Below are 17,126 nucleotides of genomic sequence, written 5' to 3' on the forward strand. Positions count from 1 at the left end.
GAGGGATACGGGAAAACATGGAACCAAAGGGAAACAGGGAGTCAACGGTCCGGATCGTATCATAAACAAAGTAATTTTAAAGGGACGCCGATCCGGACCGTGACTGTGGGAGAGCATTTTTGAGGCAGCGATCACAATTTTATCTCCTTTACCATAGCATTGGAGAGGAATAGGAACAGACAAGTAACAAAAGCATTTAACTGGAGTAAGAGGGAAATATGAAGCTATCAGGCAGAGACTTGGAAGGAACAGAGTTCTCAGGAGAATGCATGGCAGAAATGTTGCAAATGTTCAGGGGATATTTGCGTGGCTTTCTGCATAGATAGGTGTCAATGAGACAGAAAAGAGATGCTACGGTACAGGAACCATGGTGTACACATAATGAAAATATAGTCAAGAAGAAAGGCTTACGAAATGTTTAAAAAACTAGGTATTGATAGAGATATATAAAATGATAAGGCTAGCAGGAAGGAGCTTGAAAATTAAATTAGGAGAGCCAGAAGGAGCCATGAAAAGGCCTTGGCGAGCAGTTTAAGGAAGACCCTAAGGCAATCGACAGGTCTGTGAAGGGCGAGAGGATAAGATGTGAGAAAATAGGATCAATGAACCGTGACAATGGAAAAGTGTGTGCGGAACCAGAGGAGACAGCACAGGTACTATTCACTCTGCAAAAGGACCTTGGCGATTGTATGGATTTCAGCAAGGGAAGGGATTTGATAAGGTAGTCCATGCAAGGCTTACTAAGAAAGCAAGGAGACATTGCTTTGTTGACCCAGAATTCGCTTGCCCATAGATAGCAAAAAATTATTGTAGACGGATCATATTCAGATTGGATATCAGTGACCAGCGATCTGCCTCAGAGTTCTTTTCAGGGACCCCTTCTCACCGTGATTTTTATAACTGACTTGGATGAGAAATTGGAGGGGTACGTTACTAAATTTGCTGATAACACAAATGTTGGGGATATTTGGATAGTGTGGAGGGCTGACAGAGTTTAAATCGGGACATCGCTAGGATGCAAAATAGGGCTGAAAAGTGGCAGTTGAAGTTTAACCCATTGCCATAGGCCCGTCTGGCTATTCCCCATCTTGCTATTACCTCCTTAAATGGGCCTTAATCCCCTCGTCTGATTTTCAATCATTCCCAGTTCCTCTAATTACAACACACCCCGCCTGTACTGGAACCACTCGACTTGTCCGGAGTCCCCGCAGAATAGCATAACCTGGGACAGGTATTCAGCAAACAACGGGCTCTTTCCCTGCCCCCGCACCGCCCGTATGATTGCGCTATCTTCCTGCTGGCCGGGGCCTCGTTAACTAGCAGTCGTCTTTATAACTTATCCCGACCGGACAGAGAGGCCATGGAGAAATACATTAGTGCGTCCCTCTCGGCGGGCATTATACGACCTTTATCCTCGCCGGTAGGCGCCGGTTTCTTCTTTCTATAGAAGGATGGGTCAGTTCGTGCCTGTATTGATTACCGAGGCCTGAACAATATAACAGTTAAAAATAAGTACCCACTATCCTTGATTAACTCGACATTTGAACCATTTCAGGGAGCCACCATCTTCTCAAAGTTGGACCATCGTAGCGCCTACCATCTAGTCAGGATGAGGGAGGGAGCCGAGTAGAAGACGGCCTTTAATACACGTCTGAGCCACACAAATACCCCGCCGTTTTTCAAGCCCTAATCAGTGATGTGCTGCGGGACTTCATTAAACGCTTCGTGTTCGTCTACCTAGATGACATCTTAATATTTTCTAGCAGCCCCCAGAAACACGTACACCTTGTCCGACTAGTCCTCCAGAGACTGTGGGAGAGCAGGTTAGTTGTGGAGGCCAAGAAATGTAAGTTCGACGTCCCTTTGGTCATCTCCTTGGCGATATCATCGAGAGCGGACAGGTGAGGGCAGCTCCTGATAAGATCCGGGCGTTGGAAGAATGGCCCAGACCCACGTCTCGCAATCAACTTCAGCCGTTTTGGTGGTTTGCAAACTGTTATCGCCGTTTTATCAGGGATTACAGTCGAGTGGCGGCGCTCCTTACCGACTTACCTCGCCTACCAAACTTTTTGTTGGGGTTCCGAAGCTGATTAGGCTTTCACTGACCTGAAGAGGCGGTTCAGCTCACAAGAGCCCGAGGTATTTCACCTCCCCAATGTCCAATGGACTGATCGCTTCAACACCGAATAATTTTTCCTCTTTTATTTGTCTTTTTAAGACAGTATTCAGCTTGAAGAATGCAGTAAAATTTGTATCTCCCCGTCGGGGAATTGAACCCCGGTCTCCCGCGTGACAGGCGGGGATACTAACCACTATACTAACGAGGAATTGGTGGTGGTATCGGAATATATATTATTCCGGTTTTGTAATGCGACAAGCAGCAAACGATGTGCAGCTCTTCGAGTTTGGAAGTGATTTTACTCACTTACCTCCGGTCTGTGGGAGGATGGCGACCACAACTTGACATAACAGCAACTGCATCGGAGTGACCTGATTCAGAAAGCAGTGCGAGTCACAGTCATAGACCACGGAAGACAGTTCAGGACACGAGTCTCCTGCAGAATGATGGAACGATGGTGATATAATGGTGAACATATCTGTCTTCCAGGCAATTGACGCAGGTTCCATTTCCGATGATCGTAGTTAATCGACTTTTAATATTCTTTCATCGAAACTATCAGATGTAAACGTCTCATAGAACCCGATCCGTGCGGACTTCTACAGTCCGAATGGGCCGAACCTGCCAACTCGGGTACGAATTCCCCAAATTATTTAAATCGGAGAGTGTAAAATTATTATTCACACTGGGCTATCAAGTGGATCAAGGGTGGATTTCCTGTCTTTCACATTTTCCCGATGGACCGACCAATGCAGCTTCCTGCTGTCACTATAAACCAGATTCTCACAACAAACTAGGACACACCAAAACACGTCGGATGATGTGTTCACACTGAGTGTTCTCAGTCCACTCACCACTCTGTCTATTTATATCCTAAGCGATCCTTCTCTCCAATACACGATTAAATTAAACCCTTTAATGCGATTAACAAATGTAATCTAGAATCACAGAATCATTCAACCCTGAAACAGGCCTTTCGGCCCGTCACGTCGATGTTGAGAGTCAAGTACCAATCCCACCAGAAAAGAATCTCACTTATCAGCTATTGCCTTCCGTGCCTTGATGATTCAGGTGCTCATCCAGGCAATTCTCTTATATTGTTGGAATACCTGCCTCCACTAGCCACTCAGGCATCGGTTCCAGTTTCCAGCCGCCATCTGCATGAAGTTCTTCCTCTCATGCTGTCTCGGTTTACACACGTCAGGACAGTTTCCTACTATTCTGAACGGCCCCCGTTAATTTGATATGACCTACAAAGACCTCCGTCATCTCCAGCGCTCCATGGAAACGCCCGCAGTCTATCCAGCCTCGGTTTATACCGGAACTCTCCATCTCTGGCAAAATCCTTGCGAACATCCCATGCATTCAACACTCCAGTTAGTTTACAGAATGCCAAAGTTTTCAATTCTCGAATCCGCGGTAAACTTGATAAGTCGGAGCTGGTTTCTACCGACTGGACGACCATGGGCCCAGCGCGCTCCCGCTGCGCCACTCTGCTGTTGGCTGAACGTGGTGCTGAGCTGCTCCGTTGTGGACGCTTCCCATTCTTTTCCTTCATTTTTATTTGTCGATTCTTTGCTGACGTCACATCGTTCCCCTCGCGAGCTGCTGTTTGGTGGTTTATTTCCTCGCGTGTCTCTCTGCCCGTGACTCTGTCTATCATTCAGTGCTTGTTACCTCCTGTCCCGTCCTGTTATTGCCTCTGCGCTCCGACCCTTCCGGAGGCCTTGTTCACGACATGTCAGCCGTGAATGTGTTGTACGTTATTTAATGAGTCCGGTTTCAGTGGCCCTGCTGTTACACATTCAGTTACTCTTCCACTGTGTCTCTTCCGCGTTCTCTCTCTTTGCCTCTGGGTTGTTCATTGGGACAGACATCAATGGTTCGAACAATGGACACCAGCTGAGTTGCAGCCGAGATTATCGGAGGACACTGTTATTGGGTATTTTGAACTTTACGATGTGTTGACTCACACCTAGGTGGGTTAATTTATTGTATCCAGAAGTGTCGTTAACATCTCGTGCCGTATAGCTAATTGAATAAATAACAGAATCAAAAGGATCGCAGCAGATCCGGCTGCTGTGCTTTTCTGTCCTGCTGATGTGAAAACTGGGGTTCGAGGATTTCGGCCTACTCCGGATGCTCCGGGAGCAGATCCGTTACCCAGTCTGTTTCGAGATGCTGTTAGCTTGCTTCTCTTGTTTGCATAACGTTTTTTTTTCTTTCTCTTTCTCTGCGCAGTGGTTTTTAGTGTTTTTTTAATTGGGTTATTCGAGTTTCTTGGTTTGTGGCTGCCTGGATGAAGGCAAATCTGAAAATAAATATGTTTTGAATAGTTGAGTCATTACTCATTAATAGAATCTGCCTCTATCTCCCTCTGAGAACGGGACATCCAGACAACTCCGCTCGCTTGCCGGCAGTCAGGGGACCCTACCTGAGGAAGGATACCTTAAATGACTGAGTGGGTGCGGCAAAGGGACACTAGATTTGTCCATTCAGGACACCTTAGGCATTGATCGCCGATACTCTCCAGAACAATCTAATTTCTTCACACACTCAGTGAACCCTGAGATTTGGAATTCTGAGGATGTGCGGCTCAACAGGAAAGCAGTTCAGTCCATGTTGGCGGCAGATCTCTCGAATGTCAAGAGTGACTCACCCGATAGAATTTCCAATGAACACCCTGAATTCATAACAAGACCCTTGAAGCGCAATGCAATAAAGGGTTTTAATTTCCTTATTCCATAGTTTCATCACGAGACGGCGAAACAAATAATACTTTGGTAGAAGGAATGAAGAAATTTGAAATTACGTGGACACGGATTACTCTGAGAGGACCCGCCTCTCCCGCAGTGGAACTTGCGCAGTGAAACCTCAATGAACTTCTGGTGTATCGCCTAATCACTCGGCCATGACAACTGCTACCACACAGATAGTGAGGCAGAACGACATTTTCATGGGATCCTATCACTATGTCCCGGGTCGATTGGGCTCAACATCAACGCTGAGGGTCAGAGAATCTGAACTAACATCCTCTCCACATCCACTCTATCCAGGCCGCTCAATATTTGATAGGTTTCCATGAGATGCTCCCTCATTTATCTGAATTCCAATGAGTAGAGGCTCAGAGCCGTCAAATGCTCCTTGTATCTTCACCGTTTCATTCCGGGATCATTCTCGTGAGACTCCCCTGGGCCCACTCCAATGCCAGCGCATCCTTTATCAGAAATGGGCCCACAATTGTCTACGATGCTCCAAATGAATCTGATCAATGTCTTACAATTCATCTTCATTATAACCTTGCTTTTAGGTGCTAGTCCTGGCGGAATGAATGCTAAAATTGTATTTGTCTTTCTTACCACCAACTCAACCCGCAACTTATCCTTTAGGGAATCCTGCACGAGAACTCTCCAGCACATTTGCACGTCTGATTTCTGAATTTGCTCCCCATTTGGGAAATAGTCTTTCTGTCAATGTGCCTGACCATACATTATCGTACTCTGTATCCCAGCTTCCACTTAGTTGCCCATTCTCCAAGACCTTCTGCAGACTTCCTGCCTCATCAATATTACCAGCCCCTCCATCTAATTTTCTATCACATACAAAGCCATCAATTTCGTCATCCAGATCATTGACAGATAAGGTACAAGGCAGAGACCCCTCCAGAAGACACCTAGTTACCGACAAACGACTGAAAATGCCATATTTATTCCCAGACTTTACCTCCCAACAGTCGCCAATATATTTTCGATTCTCGTATCTTTCCTGCAATACCATGAGCTCTAGTTTTGTTTAGCAACCTTTTTGCATCACTTGACAAAGGCCTTTTGAAAATCCCAGTTAACAACACCCACTGACTCTCCTTTCTCTATCTCGACTGCTATTTCTCCAAAGAATTCCAACAGATCTGTGTGGCCAGATTTCTCTAAGAAAACCATGTTGACCGGACTATTTTATCAGACGCCTGAAAGCACATCCTTACGAATGGACTACAGCATTTTCCCAACATAAAATCCATGCCAACCGGTCCGTAATATCTTGTCTTTTGTAAACTTAAAATTATTTTTGCAATTTTCCTGTCGTCTGAACCATTCCAGAATCCAGTCATTCCTGAATAATCACTATTAACGCTTCCGTGATATCGTCACCCACTTCTTTCATAAACCCGCGGTGTAGTTCATCTGGTCCAGGTGACATCCGGAATTTCTAACATACTGCTGGTATCAACATAAAATGACAGACGCAAAAAGCGTAAGTTCCTCCGCTAGTTTTGTCCCCTATCCGATTACCATCGTCTGAAGTTTACTCTTGTATTTTTAAACTTCCTACCTACCTGAAAAACGACTGTCTGTATCCTCTTTCCATCGGGCAGAAAGCAGAAGAGCCTGAAAGAACGTATCACAGGCTCATGGATAGTTTCAATCCCATTGTTTTATCTACTGAATCGTTTCTTAGTACGATAAGGTGTACGTTTGTCCTCACAAGTCACCTCGTTATGATGCAGCACCTTATTATTTACCTGCACTGTGCTTTCCCTGTCGCTGTTACACTTTATTCTGCACTCTGTTGTTGCTTTACCTTGTGCGATCTTAACGCACTGTGCAATGATTTTATCTCCATGGACAGTATGAACGAGAAGGTTTTCACTGTATCTCGGTACATGTGTCTAAAATATAACAGTTTAAATTCCCATCGCGGCCGCAGTAGGGAGCCCCGGCCTCCCTTCAGCGCAGCGTTTCCCAGCTGCCAATGAAACACAACAGAAACAAATCTGCCGGATCATTGGCCGCCAGCCTGTCGGTTAACAGCCGGACGCGCTCACCGATGCGCCGCAGAGACAAGTTTTGTGGAAAGTAGGAATAAATGGTTCAATTCTGTGTTGTAGAACGTGACCGACAATCGCTGCTGGGCGGGACTCGGTTTTTCACAATCTACATGACTGGTTTGCATCAGAGTCAAACAGAAAATGTTGGAAGTACACCGTAGTCAGGACTCGAAGCTGCGCGAGGAAATCCCAATGGTTTCAGGGTGCATCGCCAAACAATTCGGCCACGACTACACACTCCCACTGATTTCCCTTCTGGCATTTATCCAAACGGAGGAAGTGCTGCGCCTGGCCGTTCACCTCCTCCCTCACAACATTCAGAGTCCCAAACAGTCCTTCCAGGTGAGGAAACACTTCAGTTGTGAGCTTCTCTGGGTCATATACTGTATCGGATGCTCCAATACGGCCTCATCTACAACTGCAAGACGCAAGATAGATTGGGGAAACATTTTGTGGAACAACTTTGCTCCATCCGCAACGAGTAGGATTTCCCAATGGTCAACCATTTTAATTCTGCTGCGCATTCCCATTCTGACATGTTGGTCGTGGATTCCTCTACTGCCACGATGAAGCCACGCTCGGGATGGAGGAGCAACACTTCATATTCCGTCTGGGTAGCCCTCAATCTGATGGAATGAACGTCGATTACTCTAACCCGCTAATCTCTCCATTCTCCTCCTTTTGCTTTAATTTTCTGTTCCGGATTCCCTCTTGAGTCTTCACGTTTCCCCACATGTTTACCGCCTCTCTCTAGTCAACCCGCCCCTCCAAACTGATTTCTGCCTTTCAACCCTTTTCCTTTTCCACCAATCACCGCCCAGCCTCTCAAATATTCCTCTTTACCCAGCATATCTAACTTCCATCTTAACCTGGCTTCTCCTATGGCCCCCAGTTTTCAATACTGCACTGTCCCCAATATATCTACCTCTTGTTCTCAACTGGCTCCACCTATCACCTCCCAGTTTTCAATCTCCCCTTTCCCCTACATATCTACATTCTTTCATCAAATTGCTTCACTTATCACCTCCCAGTTTTCAATCTCCCCTTTCCCCAACATATCTACCCTCCTTCCTCACCTGTCACCTCCCAGTTTTCAATCTCCCCTTTCCCCTACATATCTACATTCTTTCATCAAATTGCTTCACTTATCACCTCCCAGTTTTCAATACTCCCCTTTTCCCATATCTACCCTCCTTCCTCACCTGTCACCTCCCAGTTTTCAATCTCCTTTCCCCAAGTTATCTACCCTCCTTCCTCATCTGGCTTCACCTATCACTTTGTAGCGTGAACCCCTTCTCTTCCCCGACTCTCTTATTCTGGCTTCTTCCACCTTCCTTTCCAGTACTGATGAAGGAACATGGTTTTTTATTCCTCTCCATAGATGCTGACTGACCTGCTGAGATGCCCCAGTGTTTTGTGTGCGTTACTCTGATTCTTGTGCCAAAAGATACCCATCATTGATCGCCGCCCACCTGGTTTTTGATTCCTTCCCCCCCACCCCCCCACTCCTTTCATTGCCATAGACTGCTGTCCTGGGCATTCCCCACAGTTCTGTTGTACATATAACATAGAAACAAAAGTCCCGATGATAACAGTCAGTCACTCACTTGGTCTCACCAGATCCGCGGCTTTTCTTCTGCCTGATCATGTTCGCCCACTTTGTCTGAAACTGAAAAATACCTTATTTTCTCTCTTTCCTAGTGGTGACGAATGGGGCTCCGCCTGAAACATTATCTGTTTCCCTTTCTACAAATGTGACCGACCCGTGAACTTCGCAGAGGAGCAGCAAGTCGCCGCTTTATTTAACTTGCACGTTGATGTGAACAAGAAGCGAAACGTCCCTGCTCCTGGATTCACAAAACGACCCGGAGAGTCGCAGTGAGATCCGTGAGGCAGTACCAGCGACCGGCCACTGGAGGGAACCGAGGGTCCGGGTCCTGTGTAGCAGCGCAGAACACTTCAGAGTTCAAAGTAAATTCAGTATCAAAGCACAAATATGCTACTATTAGATGCATATTCTCGAGAGGATTCACAGTAAGTGAAAGAAACAAAATATAATCAATGAAAGAGTGCACACAAGACGGACAATCAATGCAGAAAACATAACAGACTGAAAGTACAAAAACGCAAAATAATAATCAAATAAAGTTAACTAATGGAGCAGCAACCCTCCATGGAAAACATCCCCATAATCTGAGCAGACAGGGTGTGAAGGAGACGTGGAACGCTTGGGTCAGAGTTGGAGACATCTTCCCAGAAACAGAGGGGTTCGTTGTGGCATTACAGGGCCAGGTGTTTAACACAAAAATGTTACAAATCCATAATAAAAGCCCAACAAATTAAAGTCGATAATTGCAGAAAATGACAAGAGACACCAGAAACAATCCAACACATTACAGGATGGAGCAGCAGTTTAACTCAATCTGATTGCTTACACAGGGACAGTCAATTGACAAACATCACTGCTTTAAAATGCAAACTCATAAACCTTACTATAAGTACAACCCTGTTCTAGATTAGGGTCAGAGTCGTACAATTATTTTATGACTGATCCATTACAGGACAATCTATAATAACCGTCTGCATATATAATATTACTGGATTAAAAGGCAATTACAACGTACATAATCGATATAGCCATTGCAAGCACACATAACCTACAACAATTAACAAGTGAAAAGCACCAGAACTATACTGAATTGAAAGAAGAAACTGAAAGACGATCGAGCATGAACAGGGTATATATTGTCCCAATGGTAATATCAACAACTATCATCTCAAAGTCACTACACAATAGCATTAAACAGTTAGGCCAGCAAAGCAATATTTCTGTAAATCTGCTGAAAACCACTATACTATACACCAGTAGAATGGCCCGAAGTCCGGAGTTATTGAAGAATGAGTGTGCTTCAGCACCCCCGTACTTCAGGCTAGCGTGAGCTGAGAAAGTAATAACAACAACAACAAAGCAAAAATGTCTCTAGCACGAAATGTCTAGTTTCAAAGTGAGTTGTGGAAACAGTCAGTGTTGGTATGAGTGAAGTTCAGTGAATTGATCCTTCTGGTTCAAGTGGCGATAACATAAATTTAAACATGAAATACACTGGTGCCCTGTAAGAGTTTCTGTTGGTTTGATCGTCCATGTACAATATATTAAGTTTATGTCAACATGAATGTAAGCAAGACAGGTCGTGGTAGTGTTCTGTTTTCTATATGTGGGTTTTTAATGACTGTATTAGGAACACACGGAGCGTACAGCGAAAGCCACTGGATCAACAGCGTCCCTGAATAGGCTGGAACCACCAGCATTTCGGATACAGTGCCGAACGCGCTGATGGATTGCGTCGTAGAGCCCAGCTGAATAAAAGCGGAACTTCAGGTGCACTTCTGGTTTTGGAGGCGGCGAACACAGATCGGTGTTTCGACTGGCTTTTTACAATCTGCATCCGTGAGAGGAATCAAGGCGTCAAAACCGATATAAACACGTAGTCGGCAGGATTCGAACCTGCGCGGGGAAACCCCAATGGATTTCTAGCCCATCGCCTTAACCACTCGGCCACGACTACAAGTTCTTCACAGCTGGATTCAAATCCCGGAGTCAGATAAACAGGGTTGATCCTGAACTAAAATCGGGGATTGCTGGAAATATTCAGCAGATCTGTTAGCGTCTGAGAAAAGAGAAACCGAATTCACGTTCAGCTCAATGACCTTTCACCAGGAAATCAGTGCACTGAATTGGATGGAGTCTCAGTCAGAGCAGAGCAGGATCGGGAGATGTAGAATCCTTCTGCGGGGATTAAGAAACTCCTCGGCTAAGACGACCCTGATGGGAGTATTTTATAGGCTTTCGGATTGTAGCCACGGATCTGGTCTACAATTTACAGTGGGAGACAGAAAAAAACATGTAAGAAAGGTCAGATTACGTCAGAGGGAGTATTTCAAAAAGCATATAGATGGAAAATCAAGTTGACGAATGCATGGAATGCCTCCGAGATATCTGTTTGGTTGAGCCTACTGGGGAATAAACAATTCAGCACTGGGTGTTGTGTATTTTTTGGACTACGTTGTTTTTCAGTTGCCTCTAACTTGGCTGCAGTCTGGACAGCTGTTGTGAACAAGCCAAGGTAGATAATCCATCAATGGATTAAACACACAGTAGTAATTAAAACACGCTGCTCTTCAGAAGCGATTGGTGTTGGAATTCTGCTAATGAGTGGCCTCAGAATGGTCGAAGGCTCCACTGAAGGTTGCATGTAGGACGAAGTGTGTAAAGGAAATGAGGCTAATGTATGTTGGTATTTGCTTGGTGTGGTGAATAATACTCATCGCATTGATACTTCAAGCATATCTGACAAGAAGGGAACTAAGTTGCAAAGTTTTTTTTTGGTTTTTAATGTTTTCAAAATGTTATTAAACTATGGGCTCTGTTATCCAAGACTATTAAATATTATGTGGGTTTAGTTAATGACGTTTTGCAGAATCCATCCCTTTTGGAATAAAGTTTGGAACTGAGGTTTAAATGGATATGTTTTACTTCCCATGTTATTATTGCTTTGCTCTTTGTTCTGATGGTTACACAAGGTATTTCGCCCGGTGTTGTTTTTTTTTAGGCCAATTTTAATAAGTTCAGTGTTTGAAAAGCACATGCCATTCTAAATTTTTTTTTGTTGATCGTTTAATTTCTTATAGCTATGTTCTATTTTAAAATTATTAATTCCTGTTAAATTCCTTGATATATGGTATGAAATTAGTTACGTTATCATGTTTCTTCACGCTTTTGTTATGACATTATTTTTAAATCCTTATCGGTATTTTTTGATATAGTCATGAATTCTGCTGTTCCTTTTGTGCTATATTCACTGAGACAGAGTAATGTGATCCCCAGAATTTTCCGTGGATGGAAAAGGAGGAGATGTTGGCCACGGAAGATTTCAAATATGTAACATAACATAGAACTCGAACGGCTCAAGGACAGTAGAAGCAGACAGAACAAGTATCTTTGTACCAGACATGTACTTGGAAGTGAATATGTAATTTTGTGGAACCGTTTTACATCTTCCATTTTATGAGCTGAAAATTTTGGTATTTTAAAGAAAACACAACGTTGCTTCAGGTAAATTGCGGGTTAAGAAATCTTTTCCAAATTAGAAGTTATTGTGAAGTGTATTTGATATAATATAACATGCAAATGTGTGAATGTTGGGGTCAATCCCTGCCTGGAGTGATTGAAACTGTCACAATGGCGGGGGGAGGGGGGCGGTTGGCGTAGATGGTGGACCCAACAGGAAGACACAGACACTGAAGTACAAGGAACAGGACTTGACTAGGGCAGGGACGTGACAGGATGCAAACGAGCACGAACGAGAACACAGACTTGGGTTAGGACATGGACAAGACAGGGAACCCGGACAAGGAACTAAGCACTAGGAGCCTAGCCTTGGGCTCCGAGCCAGAGACTGGACAAAGAGCCAGAACCTGAGTCTGGACTAGGGCTCGGGCCCTAGAACCAGGCAAGGACAGGACAAAACTACAGGACAAGACGTGGCTGGGGTCTAGAGTCTAGGGGCTTGAGGCTGGGGTCTTGGACTTGGCTCTTGAGGCCTTCAGGCTGGGGTCTTGGCTCTTGGTTCTTGAGGCCTGCAGAGGCTGATAACTCGAAGGCTGAAACTCGGAGACAGACTGCGAACTGTACATAAACATAGAGCCGGGATTTATACTTCGAAAAGCCGGGACTCATCTTTAACACGACACAAACATGAGACAGGACAGTACATAGACAGAGAGCCGGGACTTATCCTCAGACAAGCCAGAACTCAACTTCATCTGCACACCAAGGTGGGACGCGTCCATCTGTCGGGTAACGGCAGAACGGTCAGACTTACCCAACAGAGGCAAAGACAAGACAAGACAAGACAGGACAGGACAGGACCCCATGCAGGGCAACGGCAGAACTGCCTGACTTACCCCACGGAGGCGTGGACAAGACAAGACAGATCTCCCCGCAGGCAACGGAAGAAACGGCTTGACTTACCCCCACGGAGGCAAGGACAAGAAGAGATAAACACCAAAGAACTACAGAAAGTTCCACCTCTGCATCGGGGTTGCTCCGAGTCGCAGTTCGGCCAGCAACCTCAGCTGGCTACAGAAACAACCGGATCCGTACATAGCTCGGAGTGGCTGGCAGCCACTCAGCTGGCCCTGGAAACAGCCGAATCCATACCGCAAAGACAGCTCCGACTACCGACAGCAAGGCTCCATGAAGAGATGGTTCTCCAACGCGACCTTAAGATGGGAAGTGGACGCTCGAGCCTTTCACAGGCAGGTTGCTCCCAGGGGATCATGACAAGACAAACCAACAGCCCGCACTCAACCCCAAGGCTACTTATATTCCAAGCCACAAGATGGGAAACAGGTGCCTATGATTAACTCAATCAAAACAAGGGACATTTGGAAGACCGGGAGTCCTGAGTCCACGGACTGGACTGTGAACCGGAATGCAGACTTCACGGAGCGGACCATGACACAAACTGGTTCCTGAAGGGAACAAAGAGCCATAAATTACCGATTGACGCTTGCTGGGAAGAGGGCAATTAATGGTTACTGACCTGGAGCAGAGTCAACAAACAGGAGAATTCAAGCCAATCAGATGGCCTACAGTCAATGACACTGGAATGGGATAACTGAACTGGAAAATATGAATATAAAAGTGGAAACTTCGAATGTGCTAGCAGCAATAACTCTTTCTAGAAACCCACCATCGCAAGGAAGAACTCCCAAGTCGGTGACTGAGAGAAGAAAGGGTGGATCACTTGGCCAACTGAGATGCCCTAGTTTGGTGATATAGATGAGAAAATTAGTCTGAGTGAGTATTGGTATAGCGGGAACAGCAGAATTCCTGTTCTAAGTTGTTGGCCCGTTGTCGACACAGTTACGTTGGTGTTTATGCAGAGACAATGAAGTGCGAGTTTTGATTACTGTATTTACAGAGTGAATTTCCTAACCTAGTTTGATAGGACTATCGATGGACAGGAACAAAAATACTCTTCAAAAATTCCATTTCTTATCTTGCCTATAAAATGATCTGGTTAATTTTGGAGAAGTTGAAATGTCTGATTGCTGTAATCCTATCTACAAAATGACATTTCTGTGTGATTTGCCAGCAGATCTGCTCCTCAGAATTTTACCAGCTATGGAGAGAATTACAGTATAATCCCAGCAATGTGGTTGTTGGTGGTTATTTTATTTATTCCTAAACTCAACTCATACTTACATATTCATCGGCTTTTCTAAAGAACATGGACAATCAGAATTTTCTTTCCCATTTGCTGATGCGTGAGGCCGGCGCCATTTGCAGGAATAAAACCTGCTGCAGAGTGAGGATTGATCCGACAGAGAGCGGCTCGGGATCTGGTGGAATCACATGGCGCATGGGAGCCGCTTCGCTACTCGAAACTCCCGCAACATGGAGCGACAGTGGTATAGGGATGAGCACAGCTGCCTTTCAATCAGCTCACCCGGGTTCGATTCCCGGCGATCGCCATGAGTTTATACCTGTTTTTCAGCACTTGTCACATAAACGCCTCGGTCTGGAATCACTCAGCCACATCACTTCCTTCTCTATGAAATGACATTTCTGCCCGTCGTTCTTCTGCCATTTTAGACCAGTTTTTCTCTTCCCTATTTGTCTTACCGTCATCGTAAATTGGGGTCGCCCTATCAGAGATGTCCCCCGTTTCACTTCCCACCCATCGTCTCACCTTCTTTGACACAGAAAACTATCTTCTTCTCTCATCATTTCTAATTAAGTGTCAAGATCAGAAAGCGTAATCCTGTTTCATCACTCACAAATGTTTCTTGAGGTGATGAGTGTTTCCAGTATTTTCTGTTCAATCTATTCAATACCAGACACAGCTTCATGCAGCGGAGAACAAGATGTGTTAGACAAACGCTGAGCACAACAGCAATTGTCGTTTTACCCGCGACGTTCTCAACAAATCTCAGAAAGTGATGAAGTGAGTGGACGGAAATTTCAGTTAGAAGTACAAGTTTTTCTTTTTTAAGTTAAACGTGTGTTGTGTACACAGGTGACGTGACGGCGATTTGCGGTAAAAAAAAATTCTGTTGAAGAATAGCAGACGATGGGTTCGATGTGTCGGCCTCTGCATAACAGGCCCAGCACATTCCCGCTGCGCTATTCTGCTGATAGGTAAATATCTCTGTTCTTCTCCTGTCTTTCTATTTGTTAATTTTGACGCTTTACCCCGATTATCTATTGTTTTGTTTGTTGGATTATTTTCCCTGTCTAATTTCCCTCGTGTCTCTCTCACGCTTTTACCTTCCTCCCCGTCCTCCTTTCCCTTTTCATCACTTCCTGCCCCGTCCGGTTATTATCCGGTCTCTGTGCTCCGACCCAGCCGGATATCTCGACCCGACATTTCAGCAACGGATCTGATTTTCATTATCATTCTGACCCTATTCCTACGGCCCTGCAGTCAGACACGCTGGTTATCTCCCTCTGTGTCTCCTTGCCTTCCTTCTCTCTGTCAGCGGGCTGTTATTTAGGCTATAAACACAGGTGCTGGAAATCCCGAGCACAGAATGCCGGAGCAAATCACCGGGTCAGACAGCATCTCTGGGGAGGAGTAAACAGTCGGTGTTTCCTGTGGAGATGCCGCCTGGCCCGCTGAATTTCTCCTCCATTTGTGTATGCTATTTCGGTCAGTCTCCGACATAACGAGCAGCGACCGCAGTCTGAGGTGCAGCGGAGAATACACCCACACTCCAGGAATTATTTTGTCCAAACCCGAGTCTCGTTCACCTCCCAATCCGTCCATATGATCGAATGAAGGTCAGAATTCCGTCAGTTTTCAATAGTCCGCAAATCACTGGGTCTGAATGTGAAAGTGAGCTGCTGTCAGCAGTCCTCTCTCTCCTCTGTAGAGTCCTGCCGTCGGATGTCCTGCGATTCTCGTACCAGACGGTTTACCAACTGGTTAGAGCTCGCTCAATGATGCTCCTGTGAAATAAAAACAGATTGAAGAGGGGTTGGGGAGGTCTCACTGAAGCCAGGAAGTGGACACACCGGTGCGCTTTCTTGCTGTTCTTTGTGGCGTTCAGAGCGCTGGTTTGGTGGTCCACTCTCTCTCTCTTGAGGAGCCGTTTATTTGCGGTAATGAGCGGTCCCCTGGCCTAATGAATCATCTCTTTAGTTTTGTCCACGTTGAGACTCAACGCATCATTGTGCTGACTGCAAACCTGACGATTGGGTTTGCGTTTTGCAATGTTCAAAATTCAATGCTCACCAGCGTGGAGATGCCGGGGATCGAACCCGGGACCTCATACATGCAAAGCATGCGCTCTTCCACTGAGCTACATCCCCACTTAAAATGCAGAAGTGTTCAGGTTCAAACATTCCTGCATATCACAATTGAGCAGTGCGACACAGATAGTGTCTGATGGCCACAGTCATTAGGCGCCGAGTCTGCTGCACCATCCAGTGCGATCATACTTAATCCTTGTGCAGTTCTCTTCTTAAACACCATGATAATTTTTGTGGAATGAAACCAATTAGACTCCAGCAGAATGATCACGAAAAAGGAAACACGTACCACATTCTGAAGGATAATTTCAATCTCGCTGTTCTGTCTATTGAATGGTTTCCTTGTGAAAAAAGATGGACGCTTGACCTCACAATCTACCTGTTATGACACTTCACCTTATTGTTTACCCGCACTGTGCTTTCTCTGTCGCTGTTGCACTTTATTCTGCATTTTATTATTTATTTTCCTTGTTCTCTCTCAAGGAACTGTGTAATGATATGATGTCTATGAATAGTATGAAAGAGAAGCTTTTGTCGCATATTGTATCTAGGTACGGCAGCAGAAAGGGAGCACGGACACTAAACACGGGGACACAAAGAGACAATTCCAAACTCAACGATAGATAGTTTCTTCCCTTGGCGCAGCAATGCTCCACTCTCACTCCAGCGGTTGAACTTGATGGGGATACTGACGAGGATGCAGGCGAAGGTTTCAGGCAGGAAGGGAACGGAACAGTCCAGCAAACAATCCCTGGTTTGCAGAGGTATTTATGTGCCAGACCGAATTGAGAATCGCCCCTGCTATTTCTGCACTAACCTTCAACAAGGACAAAGGGATACCTTACGAGGCCATGAGGTATTTA

General features: G+C 45.3%; 1 protein-coding gene and 3 non-coding genes across 4 annotated transcripts in view; all 4 read right to left on the minus strand.

Moving 5' to 3' along the window:
- Positions 1 to 17,126, minus strand: part of LOC140189013 (uncharacterized) — a 1,003,756-nt gene that overhangs the window by 935,284 nt on the left and 51,346 nt on the right. The gene's annotated exons all lie outside the window — the stretch shown is intronic.
- trnad-guc (transfer RNA aspartic acid (anticodon GUC)) lies at positions 2,256 to 2,327 on the minus strand. The gene has a single exon. It is a non-coding gene; the product is annotated as a tRNA-Asp (tRNA).
- trnas-aga (transfer RNA serine (anticodon AGA)) lies at positions 10,429 to 10,510 on the minus strand. Its single transcript has one exon. It is a non-coding gene; the product is annotated as a tRNA-Ser (tRNA).
- Positions 16,252 to 16,323, minus strand: trnaa-ugc (transfer RNA alanine (anticodon UGC)). The gene has a single exon. It is a non-coding gene; the product is annotated as a tRNA-Ala (tRNA).

This window comes from Mobula birostris, chromosome 28 (assembly GCF_030028105.1).
Source record: "Mobula birostris isolate sMobBir1 chromosome 28, sMobBir1.hap1, whole genome shotgun sequence".
Taxonomy (NCBI): Eukaryota; Metazoa; Chordata; class Chondrichthyes; order Myliobatiformes; family Myliobatidae; genus Mobula; species Mobula birostris.